Source organism: Tenrec ecaudatus, chromosome 2, assembly GCF_050624435.1.
Source record: "Tenrec ecaudatus isolate mTenEca1 chromosome 2, mTenEca1.hap1, whole genome shotgun sequence".
NCBI classification, from domain to species: domain Eukaryota; kingdom Metazoa; phylum Chordata; class Mammalia; order Afrosoricida; family Tenrecidae; genus Tenrec; species Tenrec ecaudatus.
The window spans coordinates 166,309,627-166,330,229 of record NC_134531.1 but is presented as its reverse complement, the minus strand read 5'-3'; the positions used below and the strand labels follow the sequence as shown (position 1 = coordinate 166,330,229).

General features: G+C 40.7%; 1 non-coding gene across 1 annotated transcript; it reads right to left on the bottom strand.

Annotated features, from left to right (window-relative positions):
• Nucleotides 1-20,251: 20,251 nt before the first annotated feature.
• Nucleotides 20,252-20,378, bottom strand: LOC142441617 (small nucleolar RNA SNORA27). Its single transcript, XR_012782981.1, has one exon. It is a non-coding gene; the product is annotated as a small nucleolar RNA SNORA27 (small nucleolar RNA).
• Between the last annotated feature and the right edge of the window lie 225 nt (nt 20,379-20,603).

Genomic DNA, 20,603 nt, shown 5'->3' with positions numbered 1-20,603 from the left:
CAACAAGTGATCCAATTCGGTGGTGAGAAGGTAAGGCATGATCAAGAGTAATGTAACCAGAGGTATTACTGAAACCCAAATGAAGACTGAGCATGATGGTGGGACAAGAGGGAAGTAAAAGGATATAGAGGAAAGAACTAGGAGCCAAAGGGCATTTATAGAGGTCTAGATAAAGACATGTACATATGCAAATATATTTACATATGAGGATGGGGAAATAGATCTATGTGCATATATTTATAGGTTTAGTATTAAGGTAGCAGATGGACATTGGACCTCCACTCAAGTATTCCTTCAATGCAAGAATACTTTCTTCTATTAAATTGGTATTCTATGATGTTCACCTTCCCAACACAACCATTGGAGACGAAGCAGTTGAATAAACAAATGTGGTAAAGAAAGCTGATGGTGCCCGGCTATCAAAAGATATAGCGTCTGGGATCTGAAAGACCTTATGGTAAGCAAGTGGCCATTTAGCTCAAAAGCAACAAAGCCCTCATGGAAAAAGCACACCAGCCTGTGTGATCATGAGGTGCCCAAGGATCAATCATCAGGCATCAAAGAACAAAATATCATATCATTGTGTGCTCACCTCCATAATACGATCACTGAAGGGTGCATAAGAAAGGATCAGGTATTAAGCATCATCAGTACAAAAAATCTTACCATAGTGAATGAGGGGGGTAGTGCAGAGTGGAGACCCAAAGCCCATTTGTGGGCTACTGGACATCCCTTTACAAGAGGGTCTTGGGGAGGAGATGAGCTAGTCAGGGTGCAATGTAGCAACAATGAAACATACAACCTTCCTCTAGTTTCTAAATGCTTCCTCCCCACCCACTATCACAATCCCAATTCTACCTTACAAATCTGGCTACACCAAAGGATATACACTGGTACAGATAGGAACTGGAAACACAGGGAATCCAGGGCGGATGATCCCTTCAGGACCAGTGGTGAGAGTGGCGATACTGGAAGGGTAGAGAGAGAGAGTGCGTTGGAAAAGGGGAACCGATTACAAGGATCCACATGTGACCTCCTCCCTGGGGGGCGGACAACAGAAAAGAGGGTGAAGGGAGATGTCGGGCAGGACAAGAAATGACAAAAGTAACAATTTATAAATTATCAAGGGTTCATGAGGGAGGGGGGACAGAGGAGGGAGGGGAAAAATGAAGAGCTAATGCCAGGGGCTTAGGTGGAAAGCAAATTTTTTCAGAATGATAAGGGCAATGAATGTACAAATGCGCTTTACACAATCGATGTATGTATGGATTGTGATAAGAGTTGTATGAGCTCCTAATAAAACTATTTAAAAAAAGAAACAAAAAATGTGCAATACTTCTTGTCTTTATGGACTGGTTCAGCTTCATACTAGAAGGTAGATATATATAATTGACTTAACAATAGCACCACTTCTCTTTATTTTGCAAATCACAACAATGTTAATCAATTTCTTAAAAGAAGGTTAGTTTGAAGGAAAATGAAAAATAAAATATATTTATAATTTTATTTTCTAATTATTTATTTCATTAATTGTAAATATCCTGATAAGGCAGCACTGAAATTTCTGATAAATACCTTGCTGTCTTATGAGACAAATTTAGAAACAGACTGTTGCAAGATAGAAATGTATTTTGCATGATAAATAAATACTGAATGTTGTGTCTTCTTAATGTGCTGCTCCACAAGAGAAAGATGAGACCTTCTGCTCCTGTAAAGATTTATAGCCTGTAAAACTTTATATAAGATTGCTGTAAGCAGAAATTTATTTGATGTCAGTTGGTTTGGTGGGCAACATGCCTAATACCTTGTTTTTTAGTAATATCAAACACCATGTCCCATAAAACAGACAATAAAAACAAACCTAACTTGGCACATAAATTTAAACTGTCCGTGTTAGATAAATATGAATATTTCTAGTACTTTTGAACATTTAATATATTATTATTATATTCAATTATAACCTACTTTAATATTAGAAGGATCCCTAATGGTTTAGTGGGTTACTCACTGGGCTGCTAACTGCATGGTTAGCGGTTCTAAACCAGCAGCTCCTGGGGAGAAAGATGAGCCTTTCTGTTCTTGTAAAGAGCTACAATTTGTGAAACTCCCAGGTGACTTTCTCCCTGTCCTATGAGGTTGCTGAGTCAGCCCTGACTCAATGGCAGTGAGTGTGCTCTATTTAATACTACATTAAACATTAAACCCATCACTGCCATTGTGTTTCTTTAATTCACAGCAACCCTCTGGGGCAGAATAGACCCATCCTTTTGGTTTCTGAGGCTGTAAATTCTTTAGGGGAAGAGAAAGCCTCATTGTCCTCCCTCATGGTGACTGGTTGTATTCAAATTGTGCCCATGAAAATTGGCAGTCCAATCTGCCACCAGAGGTTTTTGTGCTAGGTTAAGTGTATGCCAAACATATTTTAACGGTTAAGTTTTAATTAAATTGTTTATGAAACTTAGGACACGACTGTATGCAAATGTTAATTTACTGCTAAAAAGCAACTTGACTGAATTCTTTGTAATGGTTCCCTCAGTTCCCTTACTTTCACTCGTAGTTTTGGACTAGTATCCCATTTTCTGTTTACCAGGATGTCTGGGAGAACATACCCTGATATTGGTATCATGGTAAACAATGCTTCCCCTCCTGGCTAGAGTTGTTGGATTAGTAGATGTGGATGTATGTGATAGTTTATTGTGCCAACCTGGCCAATAAACACAAGTGGGATTAGTTGAAGGGCTGTGAGATAAATAGCTCGGCGAGCCTCGCCTTTCTTGTCTCTCACTCTTTGATCATCGGACCAGTGTGCGGCTGCCTTGCTTATTCTGTGCCTCCATTTGCAAGCTACACTACCTGTGGGACACCTAACCTGTGGGCTGTGTCACTGTAATTTGAGGTTCCTTCAAGACCTGCTTCGCCACACTGCTGGAAGGTATATCTCTTGAGCTGGGGACAGTCAGAACCTCTCATCTGGCTGACTGTTAGTAACCTGCCTTGCCATTTGCTGCCTGTGCCCAGATAGCCTGAATTGCGCCACGGAGGACTTGAAGGCCTTCCAGTGTCTCACAACTGTCTCACAGGAGTGAGTTCCACTGAACCACTGAACCATTTGGACTGTTAATTATAATTTAATTAACTGTTTATTTCTCATGAAGTATACATCTATCTATACATACATATAAAATTATTAGCATTCTGATTTTCTCCAGAGAACCCTGTCTAACAAGCCAATTCTTTCAAAATAGATCAGAGCCTGGTTAACATAATCTGTCCTTTCTCAGTAACCACTCATGTTGGATTAAAGTATATAGTGGGTAAATGCATCAAGAGTTACACTCAACTGCACACCCTCAGCCCTTGTTTATTAGGGGGAGGGAGTATACTCCTAAGAAACCCAGTAAAATATAGGGTTTTAATTAGATGGGAGGGGGACTATATAAGACAGATTTCAATGAAGTGGTAAGACCTCATGGCTTTAACAATCTTAGTGTAAATGGCTTGTGGCTTTCTATGAATTTTATTTCCATCTGACAGAATCTCATGCACAGCAGCTGATACCCTTTAATTAGCCCCTTTCATTAGGTGGTTCGCTTGTCCTCGTCTCCTGCCTGCTTTGCATCTATGCGTCTTTGCTTTGGACTGTTGATGCCCCTGTGTTGTTAATGCTATAACCAGATGCTTACTTTGTTTATTGGGTAATCTGTGCATGGTAATGTCACTCAGAATGCTCCCTAGACTCAAAGACACAAGACTTTACCTGTACTTACTTTGGATACATCATCAGGAGGAAGTAATTACTGGAGAAAGATATCATGTTGGGTAAAGTAGAAGACAAGGCCCAAAGAGGAAGACTCTCAATGGGATGGACTGACCCAATGCATACCTACAATTGAGAATGGTATTGAGACATTTCATCCTTTAATAGAAGCCAACTCTGTGGCAACTAAATCAACAATACTAACAAATAAAATCAACAGACACATGAGATAAAAACGTATTTTTGTAACTTCTTCATTTGGATTATATCTACATCATTAAAACAAACCATGTTTTAGCCACTTAAAAATAACCTACATGCAATGAGTATATATATGTAGTGTGTGTGTGTTGGCTTCAGAAAGTGTGTGCAACAGTTCCATTGTCTTTTAATGACATTTTCCCTTGAACTTTGTGGGGCCCTCTCATACATATGCAAAACTGAAACCTCTGAGAGTCAGAACTCAAGGAGACTGGGTTTATTTTCTGCGTCTTGCTTCTTGCCTTTCACAGAGCACAAGGTTAACGCTTCTCTATTGCTTTTCAGTGGTATTTAAGTTTTCCTCCTCTGACAGTTTTCAGCCTCACCTGGCCTGACTGTCACAGAGTTTATCGTCTATCTGTGGGGGTATGTTCTATACCAGAGATGCAGGTCTGATTTCCAGCTAGCGCACCATGTGCAGTCACCATCCACCCAGCAACGGAGGCTTGTGTGTGCTGTGAGGATGACAAGGTTCGCAGACCTCCTGGACTAAGATGAGTTAATGGCCTGCTGCTCCACTTCCAATAACCAGGACTTACATAAATGAAACTAATGAAGCCTGTGTGTTAGTCTGATTGCAACTCGCCGTGGGGGTGATGCAGAACCAGGCAGTGTTTTGTTATGTTGTGAATGGGGGTGACTAGGTGGCAGTATTAACAACACACACACACACACACACACACACACACACACACAGAATCATTAGGCTATCTCACTACGTATGGTATTTCCTAAATGTCAATTGGGTTGTTTCAGTACTACGAAGTATCATTTACAAAATATCTGTAATAATTCACTTGGTGGACATAGACACAAGTCATATCCTAATGCTGAGAAAGAGAGAGAGGGAAGAGGAAAAGGGGGCAATACAGAGAAAGAATGAGAGAGAGAGAACACTAAATGAAACTTCCAAGCCTAATGCTGGTTTAGTGTCGATTAGATTCTGATTTAAAGTGACCCTATAAAACAGAGAACTGCCCCAGAGGGTTTCCATGGCAATAATCTGTAAAGATGCAAACTACTGCTTCTTTCTCACATGGAGTGGATGGGGGTTCAAACCATGAACCCACAGGTTAGCAGACAAGCACTTACCATCGCACTACCAAGGTTCCTTGAGAAAACATGAGCTGCTCACATTCCCTAAACGACTCCTACCCAGGGGCAATTTTCACACTGGTCCAATCTGGTCTCTCATAATATTGATACAATTCAATATATACAGAAGTGGGGAGCATACTGTGTCAGGTATTTACCTACAACCTGGAGTATCTGACCTTTTTGTATGTTATACAAAATATGATGCCTAGATTTAATGATAACTACACATGATTTGAAACATATATTTCCCTTGAGCAATTTAAAATAGGATATTTTGTGGCAATGATTAGCTTACTCATGGCCTAAAACCCTGCTCTGCTAACCACACATTAATTAATGCATCCACAGACATCCATTCATTCATCAGTTATTTATTGAATACATTCTATGTGCCAGGGCTTACATAAATGAACCTAAAGAGGCATACTCCTTTCAGTCTCCATTTGTTTCCTCTCTTTTCTGTTTGTTTTCTGATGCATGTGTTCAGCTCCTCATCTGCAAAGCACTGCACTAAGACGATATGATGGCAAGACACATTCGTTATCCTCACTGATTTCCAAATGGCTGGGAAAGCTACACAAACACCGTTTATACTGGATGGGAACAGCAAGCAATAGAGAAAGGTGCAGTGGAAACAAAGATCTAGAGGGCAGTGGAAGAAGAGATGGCTCTGAGAATGAATCATTTAACTTAACAAGAAAAAGATGAGAGGGCTTTCAGGAGGAAAGAACATTCCACGCAGAGGGACTGCCCTGGTAAAGGCAGGCTCGTCTGGGAGACCGTACCTGTTCAGGGATCCTTTCTGTTGAGTGAGGTACTGACCAATGACTTTTCCACTCAGACACTTTTATTGTGCCTTTTCACCATCTGCCTTTCAAGCTCAGACATGTGATCATCTTGTTACGCATGAGGTGTGTGGGACCAGAGAAAAAAGATGCCGGCGTCATGGTTTCTAAGCACAAAACCTTAGGTCCAGGCTATTGGTACTGCAGGACATGGCTCATTCACTGTCTGCACTGCCTGCACCTCTTACTCTGCACTACTTCCGTTCACAGCACTCCTTCCCACCTATCGGCATTTCGCTGTTTATTGTCTCTCTCTGGGATTTCAACTGGAGGTGAAATCCCATGAGACTGACAGACTTCTCATCCTAACCTTCAAACCAGTCATTTATTCATTAACTCACTCAATTAAAAAAATAATTGACCTCCTACTCCAGGAAAGATATATGCTTAAGCTTAGAAATAAAAATATGAATGAGTTAACAATCTTGTTTTCAAGGCTTTACCATGAGCAAAGGTGGGAGTTTGGGGTCTGTATGTTATTACTGATGCTATATCTGTTGTTTGGTATGTTGTCATTAAAAAGACAAGAAAAGAAAGATCAGAGTGTATGTCAGAAGAGACTCTGAACTCTTTTCTACAAGGTAGAATATCTAAATCAAATAAGAGTAATAATTAAATAAAAGAGTTGGAAAGAAAATTACAAATGGGGGCTTGAGAAGACAAATCAAATTATTGTAATGAAATGGACAAAGACTTACAGTAAAAAGCCAAAAAGGAAGAAACTATTCAGTATAGATAAAAATGAAGTATTGAAGCAATAAAGTCAATCCTTATGCTTTAATATTGAAGGGTTGTCTGAGGAAAATATTGAAAAATGCAGCAAGAATCAAAAGAAGATAGAAAGAATACTTGGAGTCACTTTACCAAAAAGAATGGGTAGCTATTCACTCATTTAAAGAGGTGGCTTATGGTCCAGACCCCATGGTACTGAAAGAAGATGCCCAAGCTACACTGAAATGATTAGCAGTAAGCAAGGCTCCTGGAATTGGTGGGTACCAAATAGAATGTTTCAACAAGGTGATGAAGCACTAGAAGCACTCACTCACCTATGCCAAGAAATTTGGGAGACAGCTAGCTGGCCAACTGACTGGAAGAGATACATATTCATGTCCATTCCAAAGAAATACAAGGCAGTGGAATGTAAAAAATAATCCAAAATATTGTTAATATTACATGCAAGTGAAATTTTACTAAATGTCATTCAGTTGCAACAGTACAGCGACAGAGGTGCCAGAATCCAAGGCAGATTCAAAAAAGGATGTGGAATAAGGGATATCATTGCTGATGTCAGAGGGATATTAGCTGAAAGTAGAGAATACTAGACAGATGTTTATTTGTGCTTGATTGATGAAGTAAAGGTTTGGGACTCTATAGATCCTAAGAAACTATAGATAGCTTTGAGAAGAATGGACATTCCAGAATACTTAATTGTCTCATGCAGAATCGATATAGGGATCAAGAGACTGTTTTTCCAACAGAATAAGGGAATGCCGCATGGTTTAATAGCAGGAAAGGTGTGTGTCAGGATTGTATCTTTTTACCCTATTAAACAGTATGTATGCTGAGCAAAAAAAATCTAAGAAGATTGACTATATAGTGGCATAAGGATTGGTGGAAAACTTATTATCAATCAACAATAAACAGATGACACCATCTTACTTGCTGAAAGTGAGGACTTGAAGCACTTGATGAAGATCAAGAACTGCAGCCTTTAGTGTGATGCGGTGTGCAACTCAATGTAAAGAAAGCCAAATTCTTCACACTTATACCAATAGATAATATGATAAACAAAAAATATTTAAATTGTCAAAGATTTCATTTTTTTGTAATCTACATACAATCAGTGTTCTTGGAAATAGCAGTCAAGAATTCAGATGTACTGTATTGGTTAAATCTGCACAAGACCTCTTTAAAATGTTAAAAAGCAAGATGTCATTTTATGGACTAAGATGCACCGACCGAAGCAAAACTATTTCCAATCACTTGCAGTCATTTGCCTATGAAAATTAGAAATGGAAGAATTAATATTTGAATTATGGTGTTGGTGAAGAATATTGAAAGTATCATGGTCAGCCAATAGAACAAAATGATTTGTTTTGGAATGAGTACAACCTTAAAAGTGAGGACAGAACGACTTTATCTCACATATTTTGAACATCAAATCAGGCAAAACAAGTCCCAGGAGAGGACATCTCGCTTAGTAAATTAGAGGGTCAGGAAAAAAAAATGAAAGAATTTCAACAAAATGGATTAACACAGTAGCTACAGCAGTGAGCGCACACTTACAATTGTGAGGATGGCACAGGCCCAGGAACCTGTTTGGTTGTACATAGGTTAGGTATCAGTTAAAACTGACTATTCCCAGCAACAATATTGCTCTACAAGAAACTGTTTCACGGGTGCATAAGCAAATGTGGCGAACAAAGCTGATGCTGCCCAGCTATCAAAAGAGATAGTGTCTGGGGGTCTTAAAGGCTTGAAGGTGAACAAGCAGCCATCTAGCTCAGAATCAACAAAGCCCACATGGAAGAAGCACACCAGTCTGTGTGATCACGAGGTGCCAAAGGGACCAGGTATAAAGCATAATGCAACAACAAAAACATATATACCATAGTGAATGAAGGGGTAAGTGCAGAGTGGAGACCCAAAGCCCATTTGCCGGCCACTGGAGATCCCCTCACAGAGAGGCTAGGAGAGGAGATGGATCAAGTCAGGGTGGGATGTAGTACTGATAAAGAACACAGCTTTCCCCCAGGTCCTGGATGCTTCCTCCTCCCAACTACCGTGATCCGAATTCTACCTTACAGGACTGGATAGGGCAGAGGTGGTACACTGGTGCATATGGGAGCTGGAGACACAGGGAATTCAGGGTGGATGATACCTTCAGGACCAGGGGTGTGAGGGGCGATACTGGGAGACCAGAGGGTGAGTGGGTTGGAAAGGGGGAGCCGATTACAAGGATCCACATGTGACCTCCTCCCTGGGAGACGGACGGCAGAGAAGGGGGGAAGGGAGACTCCGGATAGGGAAAGATATGACCAAATAACAATCTATTAATTATCAAGGGATCATGAGGGAGGGGGGAGCGGGGAGGGAGGGGAAAAAAAGAGTACCTAATGCAAAGGGCTTAAGTGGAGAGCAAATGCTTTGAAAATGATTAGGGAAAAGAATGTACAGATGTGCTTTATACAATTGATATATGCATATGTATGGATTGTGATAAGAAAAAAAAAAGAAACTGTTTCAGTATTTAATTACCTAAATAAATAATTTTGAGGTAGTTAGTTTATTGTGCCAACCTGGCCAATAAACATATGTTGGGTTAATTGAAGGGCGAGGGATAAATGGCTTGGTGAACCTTGCCTTTCTAGTTCTCAGGTCTCTTGTTTTGTGATGGTTGGACCAGGGTGCAGCTGCCTTAGTCAGTTCCCTGCTTCAGCTGGCAAGGTTCACTTCCTGCAAGACATCCCTGAGGAGAAGCCACATGGACCTACCCCAGTGCAGCCCTGGGTGCTGGAGCACCCATTTGGAGACTCCTGCCAGTGCGGAGATGCTTACGCATTCACTGATTTGGCTTTCCTCCTGCAGTTGGCATCATTTGTGTCTGTTTTGTGAGATGGAGGAGGACTTTGTGGATTGGTGTTGGACATATGGGTTAATGGGTTAATCCTGGATTTGTGGTCTTGGGCAGCACTGGAATGGGATGTTTTCTTGATGCGCACTTAACCTTTATATAAAACTCTCTCTTATACATGAGTTACTGTGGATTTCTTCTCTAAAGTACCTAGATTAATACAAATTTATTTACATATATTTATAGGTTTAGTATTAAGGAAGCAGGTAGACATTGGGCCTCTACTCAAGTACTCCCTCAGCACAAGAACGCTTTGTTCTAGTAATCTGACACTCTGAGATGCTCACCTTCCCAACACAATCACTGAAGACAAAGTGGGTGCATAAGCAAATGTGGTGAAGAAAGTTGATGGTACCTGGGTATCAAAATATATAGCATCTGGGATCTTAAAGACTTGAAGATAAACAAGCAGTTACCTAGCTGAGAAACAACAAAGTCCACATGGAAAAAGCACATCAACCTGTGTGATCATGAGGTGTGGACAAGGTCAGATATCAGGCATCAAACACAGAGAGCAAAATATCATAATGTGAATGAGGGGGGAAGTGCAAAGCGGAGGCCTAAAGACAATCTGTAAGCAATTGGGCATCCCCTTACTGAAGGGTTGTGGGGAGAAGATGGGCCAGTTAGGGTGCAGTATAGCACCGATGAAACATGCAGATTTCCTCTGGTTCTTTAATGTTTCCTCCCCAGCCCCCCTTCCCCCCGCCACTATCATTACCCTAATTCTACCTTACAAATCTGGCTAGACCAGAGCATGCACATGGGTACAGATAAGCTCTGGAAATACAGGGAATACAGGAGAGATAAACTCCTTGGGCCCAATATTGAGAGTAGCCATACCAAGAGGGGAAGGGGAAGATGCAGGGAGAAAGGGGAACCCATTACAATGACCTACCCCAGGGGGAGGGACAACAGACAAGGGAGTAGAGGGAGACATAGGACAGCGCAAGACGTCAGAAAATAGTAATAATTTATAAATTATCAAGGGTTCATGAAGAAGGGAGGGAAGGATGGGGAGGCAGGGGGAAATGAGGAACTAATATCAAGGGCTCAAGTAGAAAGATAATGCTTGGAAACGATGGCAATATATGTACAAATGTGCTTGACACAATGGATGGATGTATAGATTGTGATAAGAGTTGTACAAGCCCCCAATAAAATGATTTTTTAAATCTTCCAAAAGTTTGTGGAAAATTTCCACTATCTTTCCATTCAATGTTTCCATGAAAATTTTGAAGCCCTCATGTTTTGTCATGTTGTTCTACCACTGATACTTTAAATGCAGAAAAGAAATATGCACAGCAAAACAGGTGATAATTGAATCTTTACAAAGTTGTATTAAAACAAATTATGAGAAAAAGTACAAATTAAAATAAAATTACTGTTCAATAAATAAACAAAAAATTCATGAATGGAATAAAAAGATAGAGAGGTAGCAAAAAAAGAAGAAGGCCCACAGGAGATGAATTGACACAAAATCTACAACAATGGCCTCAGACATAGGAAAAATTGTGAAGAGAGTGCAGGACCAGAGAGCAAGTATTTTACTCTGTTGTGCACGGGTCACCATGGCTTGGAATCAACTTGATATGAACCTAATAACAGCTACAAGTAGTCACAGGCAAGTCTAGAGAAAGGGGAAAATGAAATTAATCCTATCATTAAGAGGCAGGCCAGGGAAATTTTAATCCAATGAAGTGACCAAAGGGAGCCTTCCCGGTGTAAGGGCTACACTTTGGACTGAGATCCACAAGGTCAACAGTTTGAAACCACCAGCCACTCCTTGGCTGGAAGATGGGGCTTTCTACTCCCATAAAGTTACAATCTCGGTCTCAGAAACTCACAGGGGCAATTCTACCCTGTCCTACAGGGTTGCTGAGTTAACATCAACTCGATGGCAGTGATAAATTGCCCTAGGCATGTATATGAATAATTTTGCCATGAGGTAAACTGAAAAGCACCAACGAGGTGCCAGTACCCTTGTTTAAAGTTCAGATCCTGGTACTTATCAGCTGTGTGGCATGAGGTAAATAACTCATTTTTAGTTCCTCAGTTAAAAAGGAAGTTTATCCAAACGTATAGAGCTGTTTCAAAAGTAAAATGAGACTGAATACTCACACCCACACTCATGCCTGCATGTACACATACACACGCAAATGCACACACACACAGCAAACACCCTTATAGAAGCAAACACAACCGACACTGACACATGGAAAATACCCAATAAATAGTATCAATTGTTCTACCATTCCTAATGGTAAAATTGACTATTTCCCATGTCTCAATAATTTCATGTTTAATATTTTCAGACAGATGCTTGTTAAGTAATTGCATTTACAAAGATGAGTAGAAACAATGGCAACTTTTTTCTGTACAAAAAGGTAACTTCAGGAACCAATAGTTCAAGAAGAAGAGGTGGAAGAACTGAATATGGATATATAGAGAGAAAGAGAAAGTGAGCCAAAGGCCCCAAAATAATTACTAGACTACATGACAGGAACCAAAATTAATAAATAAATAAAGTACCCTAGCCAAGTGGCAGCCTTAGACACAACATGCTATCTTCTATTTCTCTCTATTCTGTATTTTGGAGCTAGTTTCAAATGGAGTATTTTATAAATATAAAAATGGTAACAATATGTCTGTGAGTAAGGCAGGTATAAATACTTGGAAACAGAAATGAGATAATTTCTTTAAATGACTGAAGACTGTCAAAAATCATTGTCAAGTTTACAGAGAAATAAAATGTAATAAAACATGAATAACCACCTGCCAGGGGCATTCGGTGAAACACCAAGAGAGGAGAGTCAGAAAAGATGCTAGATTTGGCTTAAGACTATTAAGGAGCAACTATGAGGTTCAATAAGTACAAAAGGAATTTGCCCAAATACATTAAATTCTCCACAGGTCTGTCTGAATAGGACAGGCTGGATGAACTATCTGGAGGAAAAACAACGGGACCGACAGTTCCGGGGGCACTTGGGGTGGGGGAGGGCTAGGGGGGTAAGGAAGTGGTGTTAACAAACACAGGGACAAGGGACCAACATGGGACCTAAAATGGTAATGAGGGGGGAGTGGCAGGCCTGGCTGGGAATGATCAAGGGTAAGGTTATGTAGAGGAGAGGTATATCTGTAGCCCAGCTGGAGACGGAGCATGGTAGTGGGGCAGGAGGAAAATCAAGGGAGATGGAGGAAGGAGCTGGGAGTCAAGGGGCATTTATGGAGGTCTACACAAAGACATGTACATGCATATAAATATATGTGAGGATGGGGAAATAGATCTAAGTATCTACATTTTTAGGTTTAGTATTAAGGTGGCGGAAGGACCTTGGGCCTCTACTCAAGCACTCCCTCAATGCATGAATACTTTCTTTTATTAAATTTGTACTCTATGATGCTTATTCTCTCGACACAACTGCTGAAGCCAAAGTGGGTGAACAAGTAAATGTGGTGAAGAAAGCTGATGGTGCCCGGCTATCAAAAGAGATAGTGATTGGGGTCTTAAAGGCTTGAAGATAAACAAGCGGCCATCTAGCTCAGAAGCAACAAAGCCCACATGGAAGAACACACCAACCTGTGTGATCGCGTGGTCCCAAAGGGATCAGTTATCAGGCATCAAAGAACAAAAAATCATATCATTGGCTGCACACCTCCATGATACGATCACTGAAGACAAACGGGTGCATAAGCAAATGTGGTGAAGAAAACTGATGGTGCTTGGCTATCGAAAGAGATAGTGTCTGGGGTCTTAAAGGCTTGAAGGTGAACAAGCTGCCATCTAGCTCAGAAGCAATAAAGCCCACATGGAAGAAGCACACCAGCCGGTGCGATCACGAGGTGCCAAAGGGACCAGTTATAAGGCATCATGCAAAAAAGAGAGAATATATATATGTGTGTGTGTATATATGTATATATATGTGTGTCTGTGTGTGTGTGTGTGTGTATACACACACCATAGTGAATGAAGGGGGAAGTGCAGAGTGGAGACCACTGGAGATCCCCTCACAGAGGTGTTTAGGATAGGAGAAGGGTCAGTCAGGGTGCGATGTAGTACCGACGAAGAACACAGCTTTCCCCCAGATCCTGGATGCTTCCTCCCCCCAACTACCATGATCTGAATTCTACCTTGCAGGACTGGATAGGGCAGATATTGTACACTGGTGCATATGGGAGCTGCAGGCACAGGGAATCCAGGGTGGACGATATCTTCAGGACCAGGGGTGTGAGGGGCGATTCTGGGAGAGTAGAGGGTGAGTGGGTTGTAAATGGGGAACTGATTAAAAGGATCCACATGTGACCTCCTCCCTGGGAGATGGACGGCAGAGAAGGGGGCGAAGGGAGACTCCGGATAGGGCAAGATATGACAAAATAACAATCTGTGGATTATCAAGGGCTCATGAGGGAGGGGGGACCGGGAAGGGAGGGGCAAAAAAGGAGGACCTGATGCAAAGGGCTTAAGTGGAGAGCAAATTCTTTTAGAGTGATTAGGGCAAAGAATGTACAGATGTGCTTTATACAATTGATGTATGTATATGTGTGGATTGAGATAAGAGTTGTATGAGCCCCTAATAAGATGTAAAAAAAAGAAAAGTAAAAAAAAGAAAGAAAGAAAATGATTAGGGCAAAGGATGTACAGATGTGCTTTATACAATTGATGTATGTATATGTGTGGATTGAGATAAGAGTTGTATGAGCCCCTAATAAGATGTTTTTTTAAAAAAAATAAAATCTAAAGAAATCTGCGCAAAGTGGCTGATTTTTAGTCAAGCAAAGGTAATATGTGGCATACATGTGTTCTTATTCGAGATTATTTAATATCTACTCTATGGCCTCGCGGGTGACCTAATACAATAAAGTTCTGCATTGCTAACCAAAAGGTTTGAGGTTCACGTCCACCTAGAGGAGCTTCAGAAGAAAGGGCCGGAGTGTAATGAATGTACTTCCCCCGGAAAATTCAGGTAGTGAAACCCCTAGTAAGCACAATTATACTTGGACACACTCATGGTCACCAGAAGTCAGGGCTGACTCAACAGCCTCAGTTTGTGTTGTAGTTTCTCCTGACATGTATCGTATACTCTCATTTGTAGAGTAGAAACTATACGAACAATAGCATCATCGAATTCCTATATTCATGAAAAGTGTCATGGTTCAGGAAAAGGTTCTCTGCTTCACTCATTATTAAAAGTTTTCCTTGATAAAACTTGCATCAGAAGTCAGAAGTCCTAGTTTGACTAACTGCTGGCAACAATCTCTGAAGAGCTGGTTCACAGGCGTTTTCTTTCTTGGATGGCCATGAAGTTCACTATTTTGCTGACCAAGTAAAAATGCATATTCTCTTGTTATTACATCTCTATATGAAATAATCATTTTAAAAGGTGATTTTTTCCAAGACAAAGTACATGGGCCAGTGGTGAAAGAAACATGAAAACTCCAAATAAAGAAGCTCAAAGACAAACAAGAGGACAGGATGTAGACCCTGACTTTAATAAAGGGTTTGTAGATAATGAATTCACTTTACCAGGACCTCTAGCCTCTACCTCCAGAAGAGATTTTGTGAAATACAAAAATCCACTTGATGTCTTTCACAGCAGCTTCTCGTGATATCACCTCTATGGTTCCAACCACTAGCTCCGACTGAAGGGTACGTGTAGGTAGAAAGGTTACGCATTTGGGGGAAAGATGGTTTTATTAAACTAGCTCATTATTACTACCACTTTGGAAAAATTAAAATAAAATGGAGTGGTAATTGTAAAACTATCCATGGGCCACCTTATAATTTGGCTCTCCTCAATGTTTCTACATATTTTATTGGGAAGAAATAGTATAGCCTATTCCCTCCTACTGCAATAGTCAAAGTATTAACTATAAACATAATGTAGAAAGTAGCTGCGACTGGAATTTATAGATTTAAATTTGGTAACCATTGTACATGAAAAACTTAATACAGGCCTTCCCTGGGTTACAAAGAAATTCTGTTCGTAAATCAGTCTATTTAAAAGGCAAAATGGAATGTAAATTGAACAGTTACAGTTCAGTTCATAGCTAAGTCAGTTAAATGTTTGCCTCAGTATATTGTACAATGTGCCTTTCTATACATACATTTTTAAAAACTCTTCTATATACTCTAAAAAATCTATAGCATAGCAATTTAGTAATAATAAGATATTTTTATGAATGTCACAAAGGACCACCCATTTGTTATTACAAACCGCTGTGTATATGATGAGTTTCTAATCTAATAGACCTCATAACGATGAACTCATAACTGTTATACACAATTTGGATGTTGACTACACAACCTGGGGACTACCCGTGTGAACGATCTCTTTGAAGTCAAGGCACATATTCTTATTAGCCCTATTTTAAAGATTAAATGACTAAAGCAGAGACAGATGCATAAATATTAAAGGGGTCAAGTGATTAATGTTTTCCAGCCATTGGCATCGTGCATGGAACGATCACAAGAATTGAACAATACACTTTACTACTCCTCGGGCCTTGCACTGTTTGGGGCGGAGAATTATTTATTTACTGTATTATTATTTATTTAATGCAGTTCCTCTAGTTAGAGCCTCTAACACCTGCCAAATGACCTTTTCCTCTTTGGATCTGGTAAGAATGTGGGGAAGATATTGCTAGGACTCACCTGCATGCCATCCAGCTGCATATTCAAGGAGCCCTCTGATCAGCAGACGATGGGGAGGTCGTGCATATCCTCTAGACTCAAGATCCCTTCAAAATGAACCTCCTGCATCTGGGAAGCTGGCTTGTAGAGTGTGTGTTGGGGTGGGGTGGGGCTCAGGGCACTTAATTGGGGAGCTAGGCTTGCTGACCCATGGAAGTGCAGCTGAGTGCTCCTGTGCTGAGGCTGACCAGAATGAGTACCTCTGGGGACTTAATTCACCGATCTGGATTTGGTGACTCCTGAGCTTGAGATGATTGCCTTCAGGTGGAATCTTATAGGGGCGCGGTATGTGTTTCAGATATCTATGAGCAGCCCTGAACGAACTTTGTAACGTGTGCTGCTGGACGACGGTATCTTGATCACTTCCCACTCGCAACCCGTTACCTTCTTTAATAAACTCTTTCATCATGAGTTTTGTCTGTACATTCTGTGTAGCTACTGTAATGGATATTAGAAACAACAGATAAAATAAAGACTATGAGTTGCTACAACACATGCATTACTTGCTGTGATTTTCCTTTATTTCTCAGATTCTGTTATGTTGATGGCGGACTCCTATGTAATACGAACATTGGAGTACCAAGCCGTGGAAAGCAGTTTAAAAAGGGCTAGGCAACATTTACAGGAGAGGTTATTTCTGACTCTTTCGTCTTTTTTGCTGTCTAATCTCTACTTTCTTTCTTTTCCCAGACCAATACCACTGTCATGCGGTGCAGTCGGACTCAGCGTGACCCTGCAGAGAGGCTGTGAACCCGTGAATCTTGAGGGGAGCAGACAGACTTGTCTCTCTGTGGTGGAGCAGCTGATGGATTCGAATCACAGACATAGGGTTAGCAGAGATGCCCAGCCTGCAGGGCCCCCAGGGAGGTCTTCCTTACTGAACCTACACCTCTCTCCAGGCGCCCCAGCCACAGCTTCCTGCCGCCATGCTATAAACTGCCCTGTTTACAAAAATAGAACCACACACTAAGCCTTAGCTGTAACACCCTTCTGGTAATTAACAAATTCACTCAGGATTTGTTTCTACTAAGTGTAGAAAAAAAACATAATTAATGGAACTGGAAGCTTTCCAATGCAGAGGGAAAATTTAACTGACGTCTTGTAAAAGATGTAAGACCTGGGCCCAGGGCGAGCCAGAAAGCCCCACAGCCAACTACAGGGAAGGGGCTGTGTGCAAACAAGGTGACAAGGTACAAAGGGAAGACAGCTAATAAGGGGTACAAAAGGAAGCACAGCTCAAGACTGGCTCCTTCCCTTTCTCTCCTTGCATTTTGCTAGTTTCGTCTCCAAGCATTCTTTCAAAGAGGCAGCAACAATTTCTCTCAACAGCCAAACTCACCTAAATCAACTCAGAAATCTCTCCATTTGCACCCACGTTACCCACCCTCTTCAACACCTGGGAGGCTGGGGACATTAGTGGACTATGCGCTGCGCTGCTGGGCACGGGTTTGAGGTTCAAACAGACCCAGTGCTCTGCAGGTAAAAGCTATGCAGGACAAAGTTGTGAAGCCCAAAAGGGCAGTGATGCTCTCCTATAAAGTCTCCTATCAGTCTGAATGACTCCACGATAGTGGGCATGGTTTTCTGAGTTTTTCTTCACCTTCCAGAGAATACCTGGTAAAGTAATGGGTTACACGTTGTACTGCTAATGGCAAGGTCAGTAGTTCAAAGCCACCAGCTACTCTGTGGGAAGGAAATAAGGGATTCTAGTTCCCTACTCATGTAATAAGGTACACTTTCAAGAAACCTTCAGAGGAAACTCAGCTCTGCCCTATAGGGTGGCTATGAGTTAGAATAGACTCAATAGCAGTCGTTTCCTTTTGGGTTGGGTCGGTTTACCCACCAGACTCATCATTATGTCTAGAAGGATGTGCTAATATAATTGGTCAGCTTGGAAACTGGGAATCACGGGAATCCTGTTCCCATTTCTCAGTCTCCCCTCTCTCCCTGACCCTTTGGGAGAAGATTGGGATAGTGTCATGCTCGCAAACTATGTATGTAGGGGGAAAGAGAATATTATAAAATAATAAGAAGCTCCTCCTGAGAACTTTTAAAATGGGAACGGAGGGACTCCTGTTCCGTACTCACTTCAACCTAAGTGTCAGATATGATAAACTGCAACAAAATATTTCAGCATACCAGATTTATAGATAGTTGACATCAATAATATATAAAGAGCTTATAAAACAGAGAAGAAAAAAGACCATCAGTGCAGAAAAATGGGCAGAAATAAAATACATATGTACTTTACACATCTGAAAAGATGCTCAACTTCGGGATCTGGAAATGAAAATTATGGCTGCTTTGAAATACTGTTTTTCATTGATCAAATTGGGAAGAATCAAAAAGGTTATTGAAAAAGCAATGTGTAAATGGTCACTATTGTGTCTGTGCACACACACACACACACACATACACACTACCATAGCTACTCAGGGGAGAGAAAAAGAAAGAAGGGGATTGCAATGGAAGCTAGACTTTATAATATTTTATAGCTCTAACTCCTAAATCATATCAGTGTTTTACCAAAAAGTATTACTAAAAATCAATCTCAAAATTACATGCTATTTTATGGCTATAGATATGTCTCTCTTTGAGACTATCTTATCATTTTAGCCAGAAAATTATTTAAGTCTATTATAACAGGATTCTGAACTTTAAGTAGAAAAGCAACAGGCACAGAATAGCCGGAACAAAACTGAAGAAGAGCCAAGAGAGAGGAGGGATAGAACCCAACTATAGGACTTTGTGCTACAGCTGCCAAGATAGCGTAACATTGATGAAATAACACACAGATCAGTGGGACAAAGAGGAATCGCATTAGCTAGCACCGTCCGGGACAATGACTCACGGTGTACTCACCCCTGATGGACTCCTTCCTGCCTTATGGACCAGACAGAATTCCTGTTGTGAGGTGGAGTGAGGTCAATTCAGACTCAAAGAAATCCCATGAACAGCAGCAAGAAACACTGTCTGGTTCTCTTCACAGCTGTAACTATGCTTGAGTATATTGTTACAGCCATTGTGTCACTCCACCTCACTGTTGGTCTTCCTTTTATTTGCTGTACTTTACCAAGCACGGTCTCTTTCTCCAGAGACTCCTCTATCCTGTGAGCATGTACAAAGTGTGTGACACAAGGCACACCAACCTTGTATCTATGGGGCATATTGGTTATACTTCTTGAAAGACAGATTCGTTCGTTCTTCAGGCAGTCCATGGTGTATTTCAAATTAGTCAGCAGCAGCCTTCAGAGGCAGTACTTATCCTTTGGTTCTCCTATTTCACTGTCCAGCTGTGGCACACATAGAACATGATGAAAACCCAATGGCTGAGTCAGGCAGACTCTTGATCTGCAGAGACATCTTTACTCTTTACCACGTTCAATAGATCATTTGTAACATATTTTCCCAATTCAATACTTTCACTTCCTTTCTTGTCTGTTACTTCCATGGGTGCTGATCATAGATCCATATAAAAGGAAATTCTTGACAACTTCAGTCTTCTCTCCATTTATCATGATACTGTCTATTGCTCCAGTTATGAGGGGTTTTTTTTATGTTAAGGCATGACCCATACTGGAGGCAAACATCTGTGAACTTCATCAGTAAGCGATTCAAGATTGTGTCATCTGTGTATTGCAATTTGCTCATTAATCTTCCAATCCTGATATTACGTTTTTCATATAGTCCATATTTTCGGATAAGTTGTTCAGCATTTAGATTGAAATATATGGTGAAAGATATCAGCCTGACACACATCAGCCCTAATTTTACAACAAGTAAATTCCTTTGCTCAAAGACTGTCTATTCTTTAATACTCAGGTTCCATATGAGCACCTGTACAAAGAAATATACAATGACAAATAGATATATGAAAAGATATTCAACATTATTATTAGAGGGTTTTCCAATTATAACAACAAAATACCTCTATAAATCTATAAAAATGACTGAAATTTTTTTTAACCTGTTTCCTCTGACAGGATCCAAGACAAACACCCAGTTTGCCTGAGTTTAAAAAGGATATTTCTTTTGCCCCACTTGAATGACCAATAAAGACATAAGTCCAATTGGCAAAGTGAAAAGGGGGTGTGAAATTTTTAAAAACTGAAAATTTCACATGCCCCTTTGGGTTTTCAATGCTGAAAATTTTATGAGCAGAGGAAGCTTCATCTTTCTAACAGTTCTAACTGTTACCCTTGCCATCAGCAGTCTACCTTGGAGCCCACTCTTCCACCGGGACTCATGTCTTATTTTGTTATCTTAAGTTTGGTGACTATGGGCGCATTCCACACACTGTTGCTGGGGATATAAAAT